Source organism: Perca flavescens, chromosome 9 (genome assembly GCF_004354835.1).
Source record: "Perca flavescens isolate YP-PL-M2 chromosome 9, PFLA_1.0, whole genome shotgun sequence".
Classification (NCBI taxonomy): Eukaryota; Metazoa; Chordata; class Actinopteri; order Perciformes; family Percidae; genus Perca; species Perca flavescens.
Genome location: NC_041339.1, coordinates 7,372,055 through 7,389,350, shown reverse-complemented (window position 1 = coordinate 7,389,350; position 17,296 = coordinate 7,372,055). Strand labels below are relative to the sequence as shown.

Below are 17,296 nucleotides of genomic sequence, written 5' to 3'. Positions count from 1 at the left end.
ACTGGTACTTGAGACACTATGAGCACAACATGTAACTCATGCACCAACCCCCTTAACCAATTCTGCTGAACTACAAGCACAATTCCTGCTTTACACTCAAATTGCAGTTCTAAAACACACTTTTTTCAAAACACTACACACAATTTCTCTGCATTTGGCACAATTTTCATGCATACAATCTGTTGTTTTCACAAGAAACACACTGACATTCAAATATGAACCCTGACTCATCACATGGGCAAACACCCATCACACAGTTTTACAATTAGCAATCAGAGCTTTAGCATAAAAGGGCAACAGGTGAGCTTTTCTGTTTTGGAGCAATGGATGCCAACATTGGAAACAGAGGCAGAGCCAGAGGAGTGAGAGTGAGAGTAAGAGGTGGAGGACGGGGAGGACGGGGAGGACGGGGAGGACGAGGACGAGGAAGGGGAAGGCCAAGGACCGTAATCTCTGATGAGATCCGAGCCACTTTGGTTGATCATGTGGTCAACCATGGTCTAACAATGAGGGAAGCTGGGCAAAGAGTACAGCCAAATTTGAGCAGGTACACTGTAGCATCCATCATCCGGACTTTCCGAAATGAGAATAGGTAAGAAATACTCTCACTAGAAAATTGCAATACTACATATCAATACAGTACTCAGTGAGTACAGTAGTACAGTATTGCCTGTGGACTGTTCTGTAGGACTGTAAAAATAAAGAATGTTTCAAGTATTTGGGAAATGTATTCCTACTTTTTATTTACAGTATTTTACTATTTGTTTGGCAGAACTGAAAGATTACCAACACAAGGTGGTCGGGAACGTCTTCTGTCTCCTGAACAGGAAACTGAAATAATCAACATGGTCCTAGAAAATAACGCCATAACATTACGGCAAATACAAAGAAAAATACTAGAAAACAATGAGATGTTTTTGTCTTGCGCAGAAATAATCTGAGGATGAAGCAGGTCTACAGGGTGCCATTTGAACGCAATTCAGAAAGAGTCAAAGAATTGCGACATAACTATGTGCAAGTGAGTCCTATACAATCCCAATAAATTATACATATTTCAGTATTGTAATCATAATGATTGTGCTCCACAATAGTGACCACTCATGTCTATTTCTGATATTGTTATGTGTGATTCAGAGAGTCCTCGAGCTAGAGGTGGCTGCAGTGGAGCACCGGTTCATCTTCACTGATGAGGTTGGATTCAATCTCACAAAAAGACGAATAAGGGGAAGGAATATCATCGGCCAGCATGCCATTGTTGAAGTCCCTGGCCAGCGCGGAGGGAACATCCCAATGTGTGCAGCGATTACCCACCAAGGCGTCATCCATCACCATGCTACCCTTGGCCCCTACAACACTGCCCATCTGATCACATTCCTGGACACCCTACACCACCCACTCATTCCACCAGATCAGGTAGATGGCCCAGAGCAGCTCAGGTAGATGGCCCAGAGCAGCTCAGGTGCGTTGTCATTTGGGACAACGTAAGTTTCCACAGGGCTGCTCTGGTTCATAACTGGTTCACTGCCCACCCACGCTTTTTAGTCCTTTATCTCCCTCCATATTCTCCATTCCTCAATCTTATTGAGGAATTTTTTTCTGCCTGGAGATGGAAAGTGTATGACAGAAATCCACAAAGCGCAGAGGGCTTATATTTCCCCGCTGCTTGGCCAGGGAAAACATTGCTTGTGAAGTGGATGAGGTGCTGTGGCCAGACCGAAACAGAAGAGAGGATGCAACATAGGTTTTTTTAATTTTTTTTATTACGGTATTTTATGTAACTGTATACAGTAAATTCTTCTGTTTTGTATGTAGACCACTGTATGTGAAACTTTGTGTTGGTTTGGAATGGGATGTATGTGTACATTGTTTTTGTGGGAAAAATAAAATATATTTGTTTGTTGTATTTGTGTTTTCTGAGTATAAGAACAATATTCTCAATTTTTTTTACAACACACTTATGTACTGTCTGTAGTAAGTGTAACACTGAACCAAAAAAAAGGCCTAAGTCATTATGATGAATGGAGAAGTGTTTTCAGTGTTTTACATTGAGCACATCTGTGTTCATCTGGTTCTTATAAATGTCTATTCATATGATGCTTTGTGTGTGTCATTTGAAAACCAAATACCCTTTTGAGAAGAAATAACATTATTTTGAATGTAAAGTTTAATTTTGCAGGAGCATTGAGGAGTTTTGCCCATTGTGTGTGTGTGTGTGTGTGTTCTTTGGAATTGTGTGTAGAGTTCTGAGAATATGAGGCATGCTTTCAGAAAATGTGTGTAAACAATCGAGAAAAACTGTAGTTTGACTGAATCCTTCTTATGGCATTTTTTGTATGTAGTCAGTAGTTTTTATTGTTTTTTTGAACAAAAAGAAAAGAGAAAACATCAAACAGTCTTCAACATAAGACTATAAGAAAACTAAAAAAAGGTACACAGAATGGATAATGACATGAAATGATATAATCAATCAAAAACAAACATGACACAAACTGGGTATGCGTAAATTATAACAGCCAGAAATTAAATAATTAAAATACATACATTACTAAAAATATATATATATATATATATATATATATATATATATATATATATATATATATATATATATACACATACTGTAGACAGATGTGTAGATAGTTTAGTGGCACATTTCATGATTCAAAGTAATAAGGACTTGAGCTGGTACGTTGTCTTATAGCTGTATTAGGGACCTTTGATAAAGGAGATTCAATTCCCCCACTTAGCACTGTATTTCTTATGGCATTTTTAATATTTGATATTTAATACTTAAGAAGACCGGTGTACGGATTGATAGAGTAACACATTTTCTCAGTCGCTGTGCAACGAGAAAGTGGAGATCCAAATATGGCTTGTGAAGCTGCAGCTTATGACGCAGTTTTCAGGACAAAATCGGGCCATCTCAGTTCACTGAGCTCTACTGAACTTTGCTTTGACATCTAAACTTAGCTTGAACTTTAATGTAGCCAGGCTTCTCTTTTAATCATCTCTCTATTTCTTTTTTCCTCTGGATATCTGTCTGTTGCAGACTTGCCATCTTTTCTTCTCTGCCTGCCTTTATCTCTGCCGGCTGGCAATCCTCTATGTGTCTGTCTGTCTCTTCCGCTTGTCTCTCTGTTGGATACCGAGCACTTCTGAAGACCCCCCCGCCCCCTCCTCCCCCTCTCTCTCTCTGGAGAGAGAAGCTGAGGGTTAGGAGGAGGGAGGGGACTTGAGAAGCAGGATTGAAGTTTATTTCCTATACGGTTTTGTTTTTACGGATTTAAAATGAATGCTATTTAGGGTCCACTATTTCACTATTGTTTGAGTCCATTACAGTTTTTTTGGATTGCTTAAGCACGATTTTCAAAACAGGGCCCGTGTTTTCCAAACACTACACACAATTAGCACAACCACACACCCAATTAGCAAAACACTACAGATCCTTTGCATAATTAAACACTCTTGTAAAAACTATACACTTTTGTTTAAAAACCACACTTTGTTACCATATGAAACACACGTTTCACATTACTATACTCTGTTTGCACAAGTTACACTCTTCTGTGATAAACCTAAAACACTTTTAGCACTTCTACTTCCCTATGATTAGAGTAGGCTACTATCAACAAAGTACAAATATAATGTAAGACTGAAGAAACTCATTTATTTCTCAACACGCCCAAAATGTTGACATGGAGATTCATAATACTGTAACAAAATGTCACTTTACGTATTGTACTGTAAGTTTACTGTAAAAAAAACAAAACACAACAAAACTAGACATTGTCTCTTCGCCTAGCTGGATCTGGCCAGAGAATTTCATCAACATCGCAGGCAATGTTGTCATTAGCAAGACACCTTGGAAAGAAACGTCTTGAATGACGAATCCATCCTTGCATTGCTGCTACCTCCATCTGGTCACTGGCCTCCTCCATGGCTCGGATGAGGGGTACCTCAGCCTGGAGACGGAGATCATATACCTTCCACCGCGTGAGGAATGGAGAGTATGGTGGAAGATATAGGACGGTGAAATGTGGATGTTGCTGAAACCAGTTCTGAACCAGAGCAGAGCGGTGGAAAGACAGTGTCCCAGACAACAATGTATTGCATATGATCGATTTGATTTGCTGCGGTTATGTTGTGCAATTGGTCCAAGAATGTAAGTATGAGTGCTGTGTTGTAAGGGCCCATATGGGCATGGCGGTGGAGGATCCCATTCTGTCTAATGGCTGCACAGAGTGTTATATTACCCCCACGTTGCCCTGGGACATCGACTATAGCCCTGTGGCCAATGATGTTTCTTCCCCTCCTTCGTGCTCTCGTCATGTTGACCCCAGCCTCATCTACGTAAATGAACTCATGCTGGATCTCCTCTCCATCCATTCGTAAAACTCTCTGAAGAACAGTGTCAGGCAAAATTGTGTAGTTCAGTGTAGATGTAGTATACATATTACAGTACAGTAAAAGATTATGAGACAGTATGCAAGATCACGCTGCTAAAGTGAATACATACCTTTGCATAATCATGCCGCAGTCGTTTCACCCTTTCGGAATTGCGCTCGAAAGGCACTCGATAAATTTGCTTCATTTGAATATGTTTTTTTTTTTGGGATGCGTGCCAGTGTTGATGTTGAGACCTGAAGGATATCGTTGAAACTGGCGTGGTCATTGACAATGTTCGTTTGGAGCTGATTGAGTGTTATAGCATTGTTGGCCAAAACCATGTTTACTATCTCCCTCTCTTGCTGTTCTGTGAACATAGGAGGCCTTCCCCCTTGTCGTTCCTGACCCTCAATCCTATGTAGAAAAAAAAAAAAAAAAACAGTATACAATAGTACAGTAATTTCACAGGAAAAGGTAACAGAAGTGCTGATAGTGCATAGAATACAGTACTGTAAGCAGTTACTGAAACCGTGCAGATGTGTTTGATAGGATGATATTTTTACAATACCTATTTTCCAGTCGAAATGTTCTTATCACACTTGCCACTGTGTATCGGCTTAGATTTGGCTGTACTCGCAGTCCAGCCTCCCTCAGCGTCAGGCCATGGTTGACAACGTGGTCAACCAGTGTTGCGCGGATCTCATTTGTCAGATTCGGTCCTCTTTGAGCACCTTCTTGTCTTCGTCTTCCTCTTCCTCTTCCTCTTCCTCTACCTCTACCTCTAGCATGGCCTCCATCTCTTCCTCTTCCTCTGTTGATTCCTCCTCTGTTGATTCCTCTTCCTCCCCTTCTTCCTCCTCCTTCTCCTCCTTCTCCTCCTTGTCCTCCTTGTCCTCCTTGTCCTCCTTGTCCTCCTTGTCCTCCTTGTCCTCCTCGTTCTCCTTGTCCTCCTCGTTCTCCTCCCGTCTTACTCTTTCTCTGACTCTTTCCATTGTGCTTGAAGACCGTTGAACTCACCTGCTGCTTTTTATAGTGCTTACACACCTGATTGGTGTGTCTACAATTAGGCAAACAAGTGTTTGCACACCTGATGACTGTGTTGAACCAATTGGTTGGAAGGTGCGGTAATTTGACAGTCAGTGCTTTGGTATTGCAAGGAAGTGACTTCATGATAGATTTTTGTGTGTAATGTATGTTAAGTGTATTTAGTGTTTTGCAAATTACTGTGTGTAGAATTTTGCAACAAGTGTGAGGTTGACAATGTGCTTATAGTTGTGCAAATATGGGCAGATGTTTTGCTTCTTGAGTGTAAGGTTTTGCTAATAGTGTACTACTTTTAATTTTAGTGTGTAAGCAATCCAAAAAAACTGTAAAAACCAGGATGATAATGGTGATTGTGTTACTTGTGCTTATACATATTACCACATAAACATCTGCCAAACTAGAGCTCTCCACTGTCCACTCGTGACATGTATTGCTGCTCTTTTTGACCGCGCCTGCTTGTTAATTTGGTTTTTAATACATAGTAGCGTTGTGACATTTTCCATTTTTTTCTGCTTTCATGTATTCTTTTTCTGATTTACCGTATGTTTTATTCCTTGTGATTTTACTGTATGTTATGTTTTAGCACTTTACAGCAACCAGCAGGTATCCAAAGTACGTTACATGAAGTAACGATTGCTTGATTGATTGATTGATTAATTAGTTGGCAGTGCTCGGTGCTGCTCCCAGTCCTGGTCTTCTGTCTCTATTTGGGTCTGTTCAGGCTGACTGCATTTTGGATCATACCCAATTTTCTTCAGGTCCGTTTCAGATCAAGTCTTATTTTTTGAAAATCAATTCATGCACCTCACGTTCGGGTAGTTTTCCAGTGAAGAACTTGATGGAAATAAAGTAGTCAGAGTTATGTTTACAGTCAGTGTTTTCTTTCACCCAAACACATTGTGGGTAATACCCATTCCCAAAGCTGTCTACACATGATCCGCAGTAAAACCGCTCTGAGCTGACCATTATTTTCCTATGGGTAGAGCGGCCTAGAGCCCTAGGCGTCGCATATTTTTGTCGCGTAATTGCCGTAGTGCGCTATTATTTTAAACTTTGACCTAGTTACCACTAACCTTTAAAGGCACAACCATGGGCGCAACCAATTTCAGAATGTTCCTGCGCTTTGCCTCTTTGCGCCCTACCTGGCGGTTTTGCCACGTATCATGCGTAGGCAACTTAAGGCCTTTCAAAGCAATACATTTCCTTCCTCATCAAACATTTGAATTGTTTTAACATCAATCCTTACATTGGCTAGCTGTTCTTCTTTCCCCATTGTTTGTTTGTGCTCTGCTATATTTGCGCTAGTTATTACAACCAACAACTTTCGATCAGTGGAATAGCGTCAAACCGAGCAAATTTCCTTTGATACACATGGCACATCTGAGGTTAAAGCCATCTTTCCTTAGCATCACACCGGATGATTTTGCACACAGTCTTCACTTGCATCCTATTTCACCTGTTTGTCATTTTCTTATTCAAGTTTTTTTTTTATTTTTAATTTGCAAGCACTACACACTGGCATTGTTGTCCTCTGCAGTTGCCACGATTTTTTTGAGAAAGAACACTGTCAAGCTCCAAAATGTCCATAGGGTACCATTAAAGTGATGGTTCGGAGTAATTTCACCCTAGGGTCCTTTGCACCATGACCTCGAGCCAAACACCCCCCCAGAAGCTTTTTTCAGTTGGGTCTAACATTGGGAGAGTTAGCGTAGCAGCGTTATCAGCTGAATAGCTTAGCGTAGGAGCTAATGGACCCACGTTTGTATCTTGTAAATGACCCCACTAATAATGCCCGAAATGATACCAAACGTCTACAGTAGTACATATAGGTTATGTACTCATAAAACGATGGATTGGAAAGGTTGTAAGTACACCACAAGCGGCAGCAACAGAGAGCAGAAGCCAGCAGGCAAGTGTTCATAAACTTCTGGTGTAATTACAAACTTTCCAATCCATCGTTTTATGAGTGCATAACCTATTTGTACTAGTGTAGAAGTTTGGTATCATTTCGGGCATTATTAGTGGGGTCATTTACGAGATACAAACGTGGGTCCATTAGCCCCTGCGCTAATAAGCTATTAAGCTGATAATGCTACTCTACGCTACTCTATGCTAACTCTCCCAATGTTAGACCCAGGTGAAGCTTCTGTGGGGGTGTTTGGCTCTTGGTCATGGTGCAAAGGACCCTAGGGTGAAATTACTCTGAACCATCACTTTAAGTAACCTGACTCCGCCAGATGGATTGCTTCGCATTTGCTCGGCATATCCATCTGGGAACTTTCCGTTGGAGAACTTTTGGGAAGGGGTGGAAATACTGGTTAGCTGATTGGATAAACCATCTGTCTATCACCTATGTTGGTGATAGATGGGCCAAATCAACCAATCAGATCCATGAAGCGTATGAAAATACAACCACAAACCCGCCCGTGCTGCTGCAGGCAAAGCATAGCTCGTTAGCTCAGCATGCAAGCAACATGTCGGTAAAGGATATTTGCCGTTTGTGTAACGAGAATTTAGGAATAAAAGACACCATTTCAGGTTCCCGGACCATATTCCAAAAGAAGGATCCAAGAAAAAAAAAGCATTAACGAGCGGCTAACAGAATTAGGGCTACCGCTGTCTGAAAATACTGGTTAGCTGAGTGGATAAACCATCTGTCTATCACCACCTAACCCGCCTCAAAACCAATGCTGATTGGCCCGGTCGTTTGGCGAACAGCTCCAAATTTTCTCTATCTCAAGATGCCAGACTGATCTGCGAGTGGAAAACTGGAGCTCGCGAGATCAGGACGGTCTCACGAGGCTAACCTTTAAGTGACAAACAGTGTTGCTTTGATTAATTTCTGACCTTAATATATAATAAACCAAACTTAAATCCATCAAGTCAGTGGTAGACCACACTAACTCAACATAATCCCATTTCAAAAACAAATATTTACTGACGTTAGTTAATTGAGAGATAGATCAGTCCTGCATCTGGTCCTCACATGGATAAGTAAGTATTTCACCGTGCTGTAGAAAGACCTTTCAATGTCAATCTGTGTAATTATCTGTACGGCAGCACGGTAGTAAAACCAAACCAGGCGAGCCAGGCAATGTGATGAAACATTCATCTGTGTGGGGATTTAATATGAGCCTTGAGGATCTGAATATCTGCTTGATTTATCAGAAGCCACAGCCTCTTCATTTAATTGCAGCAGAACTTCAGACTCATTTCATGTTTTGATCTCAATATTATCATAGTGCTACCCTGCAGTTCAAACAAAACACCTATTTCACATGCCCAATAATTCTGTTCATTTCAAGGCCAGTTGGTGACACACACACACACACACACACACACACACACACACACACACACACACACACGCACACACACAGCTCTGGGATTATTAGCAATGAATTGATGCTCTAGTTCTATTTAAAGCTCCTGCCGCAGTGAGAGACAGATAACTTCCCTCATTAGTGATAATCTGAAATATTCAACAGGAGGCAGGCAGAGATCCAGAAGGAGGTCGGCGGGAGAAGAGGATGTAAGTGTTAGAAAGCTTTCCTGGTACTCTCTGGTGAAACTATTAAGGCATCATTAGCTGTTTCCAACTGTCAAGTCTTGTTGTAAAGCCCCCAATCACGGTTACAGTCTCTAGAGGGTCAACGGAAGTCTAAAAGTCATTTATGACCTAGTTTCGCATTGCCAGACCTTCCTCCACAGTGCTGCGGAGGAGGGTCTGTCTAGTCGACACATCATTCAATGATGGGAGAAAAACGTGCTCTGGTTTATTGGCATTTCTTTAAACCAATCACAATCGTCTAAGACCGCCGGACGGAGCCACGGTGCCGCTGCAAAATAGCCTCGGGAAGGAGCTTGCTTTGGGGGAACGTGTACAGTACAGGCCAAAAGTTTGGACACACCTTCTCATTCAATGTTTTTCTTTATTTTCATGACTATTTACATTGTAGATTCTCACTGAAGGCATCAAAACTATGAATGAACACATATGGAATTATGTACTTAACAAAAAAGTGTGAAATAACTGAAAACATGTCTTATATTTTAGATTCTTCAAAGTAGCCACCCTTTGCTTTTTTGATAGCGCTGCAAACCCTTGGTGTTCTCTCAAGGAGCTTCATGAGGTAGTCACCTGAAATGGTTTTCACTTCACAGGTGTGCTTTGTCAGGGTTAATTAGTGGAATTTTTCCCTTATTAATAAAAAAGCAAAGGGTTTCTACTTTGAAGACATGTTTTCAGTTATTTCACACTTTTTGGTTAAGTACATAATTCCATATGTGTTCATTCATAGTTTTGATGCCTTCAGTGAAAATCTACAATGTAAATAGTCATGAATGAGAAGGTGTGTCCAAACTTTTGGCCTGTACTGTACGTTCAAAAGATGTTTTAGTTGTGCAACAGAAAACTCAGATTGGACAAATAGTCTGGATTTACCCTGCAGAGATCTGAGGAGATCTTTGCAAATCCACCAGAGTTTAGAATGCCAACACAAAGAAAGATGAGGGTGACGGACAACCGGATTCTGGCGGAATTTCCAGAGGCAATGGAGCAATCCCGAAAATAAAACATTGATATAGACTATTTATGACCTCAATTGACCCCTTATGGTAGGTGTCATGCACAGATGATCCTTTTTCATCATTGACGCAAGGAAAACTATTCTTAGACATTGTTCTAGCTTTATGCACAAGCATGCTATTAGTTAGCCAAGCAACTATAAAACTTCAAATGTACACAAATAGGCACAAAGAGAAGAAAGCAGGCAACTTCGGCGTCCCTTTTAAAATCCTTGCTCCTCATGAGCTCTTTCCATTTTGGAAACAAGTCGTTTTAATTCTCTTTTTAACTTCCTTGGCAACTCTGTCACATGTCCTAGAGACGTGATCCTCCATCTTCAACCGCATTTCAAATCTGCCGTTTTAAACAAAACCTTCTGCTGTATTGAAGAAGACGTGAAACTAGCGACTGAGACCATAAACTCATAATGAACATATTTACTGATCTGTGAAGTGTCCTGAGACCAATACGGTGACTTTGATACCGGTTCCTGAACGATTTTTTTCTTTTCTTTCTTTTTTTCTATACCAATTTTATAAAACAAAAAGAAATTACAACATTACACATTACACAAACCATTTTTATTTATTTTTAAGCTGCTGCTAGGTGAGCCCCTGTGGGTAACGTAGAGTTTTTCCTTCTCTATTGAAGCCCATAATTCAGTGTACTTTAAAGAAGTGGAATTTCATTTTCGAACAGATGTCTAACGTGTTAAAGTATATATACTGTAATGTCCCAAGACCTAAAACAGTTTCTATACTGTAGATACTGTAAGTGTTCATTTTTTAAATTGGCACAAACACTCTGTGCAGCCAAAATGCTACACAACATATAATGGGCAAAACACTAGCAGTTCAAAAGACATTATTTTTATTAACCTTGTGTATCAAAAAGTGGCTAATCCTTATGTAACATACTCAGAGTCTTTCTGTTTTTTTATTTCATATTCAGACATTGCACACTTATCACAGATAGTTTGAGATGAATTACACCATTAAAAAAAAGGAGGCTTTGGAACTGTTGACCTCAATCAAAACGCTCAATGGTGTTTTAAACCCCCAACATCTCTTACCAGGCAGCGCTGCGACAGTTGACTTCAAGGCACTTAACCCTAACCATAACCATTGCCTAATACTAGTGCGATGTTGGGGGCTTCAAACACCGATAAACAATCAAAACGCTCCAGCTTCACATAAAGTGTTTTGTTTGGTGTAAAGTTGTAGTGGTGTCATGACAGTGATGGTACGTGTCCACAGGGGCGGTCTTTCCCAGCGTTGGATGCTTGATGGACGTGTCTGAATTATGGTCAATTATTAGTCCATGACTGGTGACCTACAAAGACAACTTCAGCTTATAAAATCACTCTAGAGATCAGCACCGCTTCTGCACTATGGTGCCCATAGAGCAGGAGCACTAGAGACTTCTGCCGGCCGGGCCAGCTACTTCTGGTTTAGCGCTCTGCTAACTTGAATGGGAATTACCGGTAAGTTATTTAGTCTTGCGGCTCTTCTAGACGTTCCAAATGTTGTCGGACCAGATGGATAAAAATCTGATAGTGAAATGAGTCGGGGGGCAGGTTACAAAGAAAAAGAATCACGGGTGTGATTTTTTTAACAGTGGAGACACTTTTTTTGCTGGTAAAGCAGGACCTCAAAACATTTTATATAATGAAAACATTTGAGACGAGAAATAAGCTATGCAGTTACTTAATCTGTCTTCATTTTAGATCAACAGTTAATTTAAAAGAATTTTGAGACTTGCAAGAGGCGATGAGTCATGCTGGACGCCCCTGATTTGCATAAAGTAGCAAAGACCTCAACTTTATTCAAATGAGGAGAGTCCAATGCAACGCCCCATATCTCGAAACTCACCGCAGCGCTACCAGAATGCATTGCACAGCTGCGTGGATAGATGAATGGGAAGCGAAGAAATGACGGCCCCGGGCGCCTCGACAGCTCACCTGGTGGAGCGGGCGCCCATATGTGGAGGTTTGCCCCTCGACGCAGCGGCCGCAGGTTTGACTCCGACCTGCGGCCTTTGCTGCATATCATTCCCCCTCCCTCTCCCCTTCCATGTCTAAGTTGTCCCGTTGAAATAAAGGCCTAAAATACACAAAAAATAATCTAAAAAAAGAAAAGAAATGACGGTCCCTGTAGACACGTACCATAAAAGGTCAGGGTGCACTGAGGATTCACAGAACAGTGGTGGTGTTCTGTTTGTATGCTGCTAAGCTGTTGTTATAAAAGGAAATGCATAACATCGCGGTTAGGCTAAAGAGACATTTAAAGCCTTTAAACACCCACACAGGTCATTTTAAATTATTCTGGTTGATTAGATGTCAATCAATCAGTCCATATACACCCACACAGTCCTGGGAAGAGGTTAAATCAGCCAGATTAACTCATTACACCTGTGTGGGTGTTCAGGGCCTTTAAGGCCCATTATAAGCTGCTGTGATTGTAGGCATCCATTAATGAACAAGGTAATATTGAGAAATGATTTTAAAAATTGCTACTTTACAAAATATATTGTATTTTATACTGATTTTACCTGCTATTTTTTTTTTACTTTTTCTTATAAAAAAAATCACTTTCAGCCCTTTCTTTGATTCTCCCTCTTTTTATTCATTCTTCAAATTCAAAAAGCTTTTAAATTCCAAAAAAAATTAATAATGAAATAAATCATTCTGCTGAGAAGCAGAATGATTTATTTCATTACACTTCCTTTACACTACGTACATTTGATATGTTATGCAGTGTAATGAGTAGTTATCATGCTTGTTTGTTTGAAAAACTGTTAATTAATGCCACAAGTGACATTCAGATCAATCAGTCCTTATGAGAGTAAGAACACTGAAATACCAAAGTTTGAAAAGCAGGTATTGACCTTTGTTCCCACATGGTATTTTTTAAGTAGTCATATGACATACTTTGTGTTATTTTCCTCTGCATTGCAGTACTGTTGTGCACTCAGGTGATGTCCTTGGTGAATCAGTAGGAGGTTATTTGCATCTCCAGATGGCTCACTTATCAATGATTCATCATGTTTTGAATACTTTATCTTGTGCTTCATTCTTTGCACTGAAACATCTAAATGTAAAGTTTCACATAAAAGGCTGCCCAATTTTGTCATACAAATACTAATTTATATTTTTTAGTACAACAATTACTTACGGTTAAGTTTCAGCACAATTTCTAATGAGGCATTTGTGTAAATGTAGGTAACAGCAAAATTATCATCACATATTCAAAATATGTATCTCTATGGCAGTATGATTTGAGCAACACGGTCTCACGGCAGTTCGTGAAATGGTCACGTTATTTTTAATCTATTGATTCGTGTTCACGGGGATGTTTTTGTCGTTTTTTTTCGTGGTGGCCAGCACAAAATTAAGAGAGAAATTAACGGGGAAAGCAAACGCCACACCCCGGAGACAGCCGCGGGTGACTCGCGACATTAATGGGATGGCGGAGGTTGGGTTGAGGAAAAAAACAACGGGGAAAGGACGCCTCACACGCCCGGGAGACGGCCGCAGGGAATGCGCGACAATAACGGGACAGTTAACGGGGAAACAAAACGCCACACGCAGGAGTGAAAGTCTGGAATTGTTTGACCCATCCACCACCCCAACCAACCTCCTTACGTGGATTTTCGGCATTTCATACTACTCGCTACCGTAGTCGTGCTGTGACCACGACAAATGCTTCCCATTTAAATACATTAGTTTACATTTTCGTGCTGGCCACCACAAAAGAAAACAACAAAAACTTCCCCGTGAACACAAATCAATAGAATAAATAACGTGACCATTTAACGACTGGTTTGGATTTGAGATAAAAGGATACGTTGAGTGATTTTCTTTTCTTCTTCTCAATAAAACCCATTAAAGGACCAAAACCAACAATTAACTAATCTACTAACAAGTGCTGTGTGTGTGCATCCAAAGCTTGATGTATCTTATTCTATTACTCCATGTTCCTTCATTACCGTCAACACACACACTGTAGCTTATTTTGACTCAATACCACATACACCCAAATACTTACTATTCACAACATTTGTGAATTACGGGCTGGTCTACGGAGGCCCTGAAGTGCAAACCACAAGCGGGAAATGCCACAACACCACAGCATTTTGCAACAACACCTCAGCAATTCGCCACAACACGACAACAATTTGCCACAACACCTCAGCATTTCGCATTCTGTTAAATGCTGTCGCATTGTGGCCAAATGTGTTGCGGGAAATAATGGAATTTGCTGTCGCGTTGTGGGATTTGTTGCCAGGGTTTGCGCTTCAGGGCCACCGTACGAGTCACACCAGAAAGCCACAACAAAGTTCATCTGCACATCCTCTGGAAATAGGTGGTATTAAAAGCTTGGTGGTGTAGTGACTACATGCAGGACTAGGTGACCTACAGTAGCTGACGAGTTAACTGTTAACATGGTTGCCAGTCAGGAACAGCTAGTCTGTCACAATAACTGCTTGCTTGCATTAGGAAACATATGTTCACATAGATTATTCAAGAGGTATTTTTGTACAATTCACTCCTGTCTAACTGTCTACATAGTAGGGCTGCAAAATTATTTGCAATATTTATTATTTTTTGGGGCATTTTTAGGCCTTTATTTGACAAGACAGCTTAGACTTGAAAGGGGAAAGAGAGGGGGAAAGACATGTAGCAAAGGGTCGCAGGTCAGAATTGAAACCGTGGCTGTTGCGGCGAGGACAAAGCCTCTGTACATGGGGCGCACGCTCTACCAGGTGAGCTACCCAGGCACCATAATAATTATTTGCAATTTTGTCGATATTGCAATATGGACTAGTTCAATATCCAAATTGCAGGGGGGCGCAATATTTGTTAAAGGTAAACTATGTGTCCAACCATTCTGAATGAATTGTGGTGCTACAGACTAAAGAAAAAACATTTGTTTGGTATAGATCCTCGCAAAAATCACACTATAATCATTTTAATTTTAAATATTTTAAGTATTTTCAGTGAAAATAAGAATAATGATACACACATGATCATTGCCTTTAATATCGTGAATCATATTGCAATCGCGACATCAGTCAAAATAATCGCAATTACATATTTTCCTTATATCGTGCAGCTCTACTACTAATGTTGAACGGCTAATAAGCTACGATAGCTTTCCTCTATTTTGGAGTCAAACGTCAGCACTGTCGAGACAAAGTCAACAGCACAAATATGCATCACAGTCCACTGATCACAGTAATTGCATTAAAATGAATTGTTTTTGCTGCCAGTTTACGGTAAAGGCCGAGCCTTTAACCTCTTACGGTTGGTATTAGGAGATGCAGCTACATGTACGTTACCTATAAGTGCAACATTTTATTTCCTGTTACCAACGAACATTAACACTAGGGAATTTGATAAATGTAGTCAAATTATATCTTACTATTCATTGGTTTGGGTATTTACATCCCTGCAAAAAAAGGAGTGTGAGTAGATACTTTCAATTAAAGGTAGGCATAGGCAGGGTGTGGTGTGTCAGTGATCACAGCCGTGCCACACACATTACGACTGCTGAGCCGATTATGAATGTCACATGGGTGGGACGACCCAAGCTTTACTCCAAACAACTCTGGTTGGATTGCATTATTGGCAACAATGTTATTAGAATGAAATGCTTCCTATCACTTTATTGTTGCCTTTATTTACCCTCTCTTATGTATTGCTTTTATTTAATGCTTTTAGTTATTGTAACCTGTGCCATACCTTTTTATTTTGTCACCGCTGACATTTTTAACATTTTTAACTATTGTTTAGTGAAGCTGCAAATGAAATGAAGCTAAGCGTAAATTCTCTCAGGAAGACTAAATTCTTTCAGTAAACCAATCAGAACTGGCCACGAAATTCATGATCCAATCACAGCATGTCATCCTGCTTTAAATGTCTTCTCTCTCCGTTGCTATCAGCTGTCTTTTCAGGAAAACGCGCAACCCTCCTCCTCCCCTTCCACCTCCGGTCATCGTCAACCAAGGCACCCGGAGTCCCCTTCTGGCAGACAGCTCCTTCTGTTGGTCTTCAGGGTTCCTTCTCCACCATCACCAGTGTCTAGACTCCTTCAGGGGATATGTCCTGTTTCTTCTACCCCTTTAAAATATTATTTATACGATGGAGTCTAATCGCCAAAGTCTCCGCATATTTCACTATGCTTATGTACAATAAACTTTTGCATATCTGCAACGAAATCTCTCCTCATTGAATTGCCCATTGGGGTTAATAAAGTGTCTGAATCTGAATCTATTTTCACTGTATAATTTGGATGCTTGAGGTTTATGCTATTGACTGCATTGGATATTTTTAGCCACGTTTGTGTGGGTTATTCCTTTAAGTCTATCAAAGACAGTATACATTAGTAGTGAGAAATTGTACCATAAAACTGAATCAATATGGCTGCAATATATAATTCACACAGACAATGCTCACTGGCTGATATCCAATTTTCAAGTAACAGATCAATTTTGCCCGAATGCACCTGCAGAGCCATATATCTGTGTACCAGTTTTTTCACCACTGAGTGTTTCATCTTTAGTAACAGCCAAGCAGAAACAACTCTCCATTTGAGCTGGAGCACACAGCCTCTGGTCTCCTAGGCAACAAGCCAGGTTTCCCGCGGTAACAAATCACTGAAGCCCATTGGTGGGAGGATGAGGAGCTCCCTGCAGCATTCCCATGGCAACCAGCTCTGTGGTTTCTGAGAAATGATGGAATACAAGCAGTTACATAAACACACAAAAAAGCTCAGGTCCCTCAGTTGACAAAAGCAACAACTCTGTATGTCCTGTTCCTCTTCATCATACTGAATGTATCTTCACTAATTCAAATGGTTGCAATAATTCCACATTTACTGGCTTGTTACCTGACTGAGGAAAAGGACAAACTGTGAATTTTCTGGCCTATATTGACCGTTGGAATGTTGTCAGTTGTAATTAGTAATGTACAACAACAGAACAAAAGACTAAAAATAATATTTGTCCCTATACCTACAAAATCAAGTAGCAAGGTAAGATTTACTGTGCCAATGTGTTGCGATGTTGATAAGATTCTGTGGACACTGATCCAACATTGTGATTCTAATGAAATAAAATACAAATGTCCAGTAGTACCATAGATACACAAAGGTAGGAGAGAATATGTCAGCAATGACATCTGAAATCTGAAATGGCCCCCACTTCTAACAAATCTACACGTTTTAACTGAGCAGAAGAGTGCACTGCATCTTAATCTTGTCGATTTTCCAGTCGTGATCTCGGTGCAGATTGTCTATG

The 17,296-nt window shown here is 40.4% G+C and overlaps 1 long non-coding RNA gene across 1 annotated transcript; it reads left to right on the top strand.

The window, feature by feature from the left end:
• Positions 1-422: 422 nt before the first annotated feature.
• LOC114561029 (uncharacterized) lies at positions 423-1,170 on the top strand. The gene is made up of 3 exons (XR_003693295.1): positions 423-592; positions 773-1,018; positions 1,135-1,170. It is a non-coding gene; the product is annotated as an uncharacterized LOC114561029 (long non-coding RNA).
• The last annotated feature ends 16,126 nt before the right edge of the window (positions 1,171-17,296 follow it).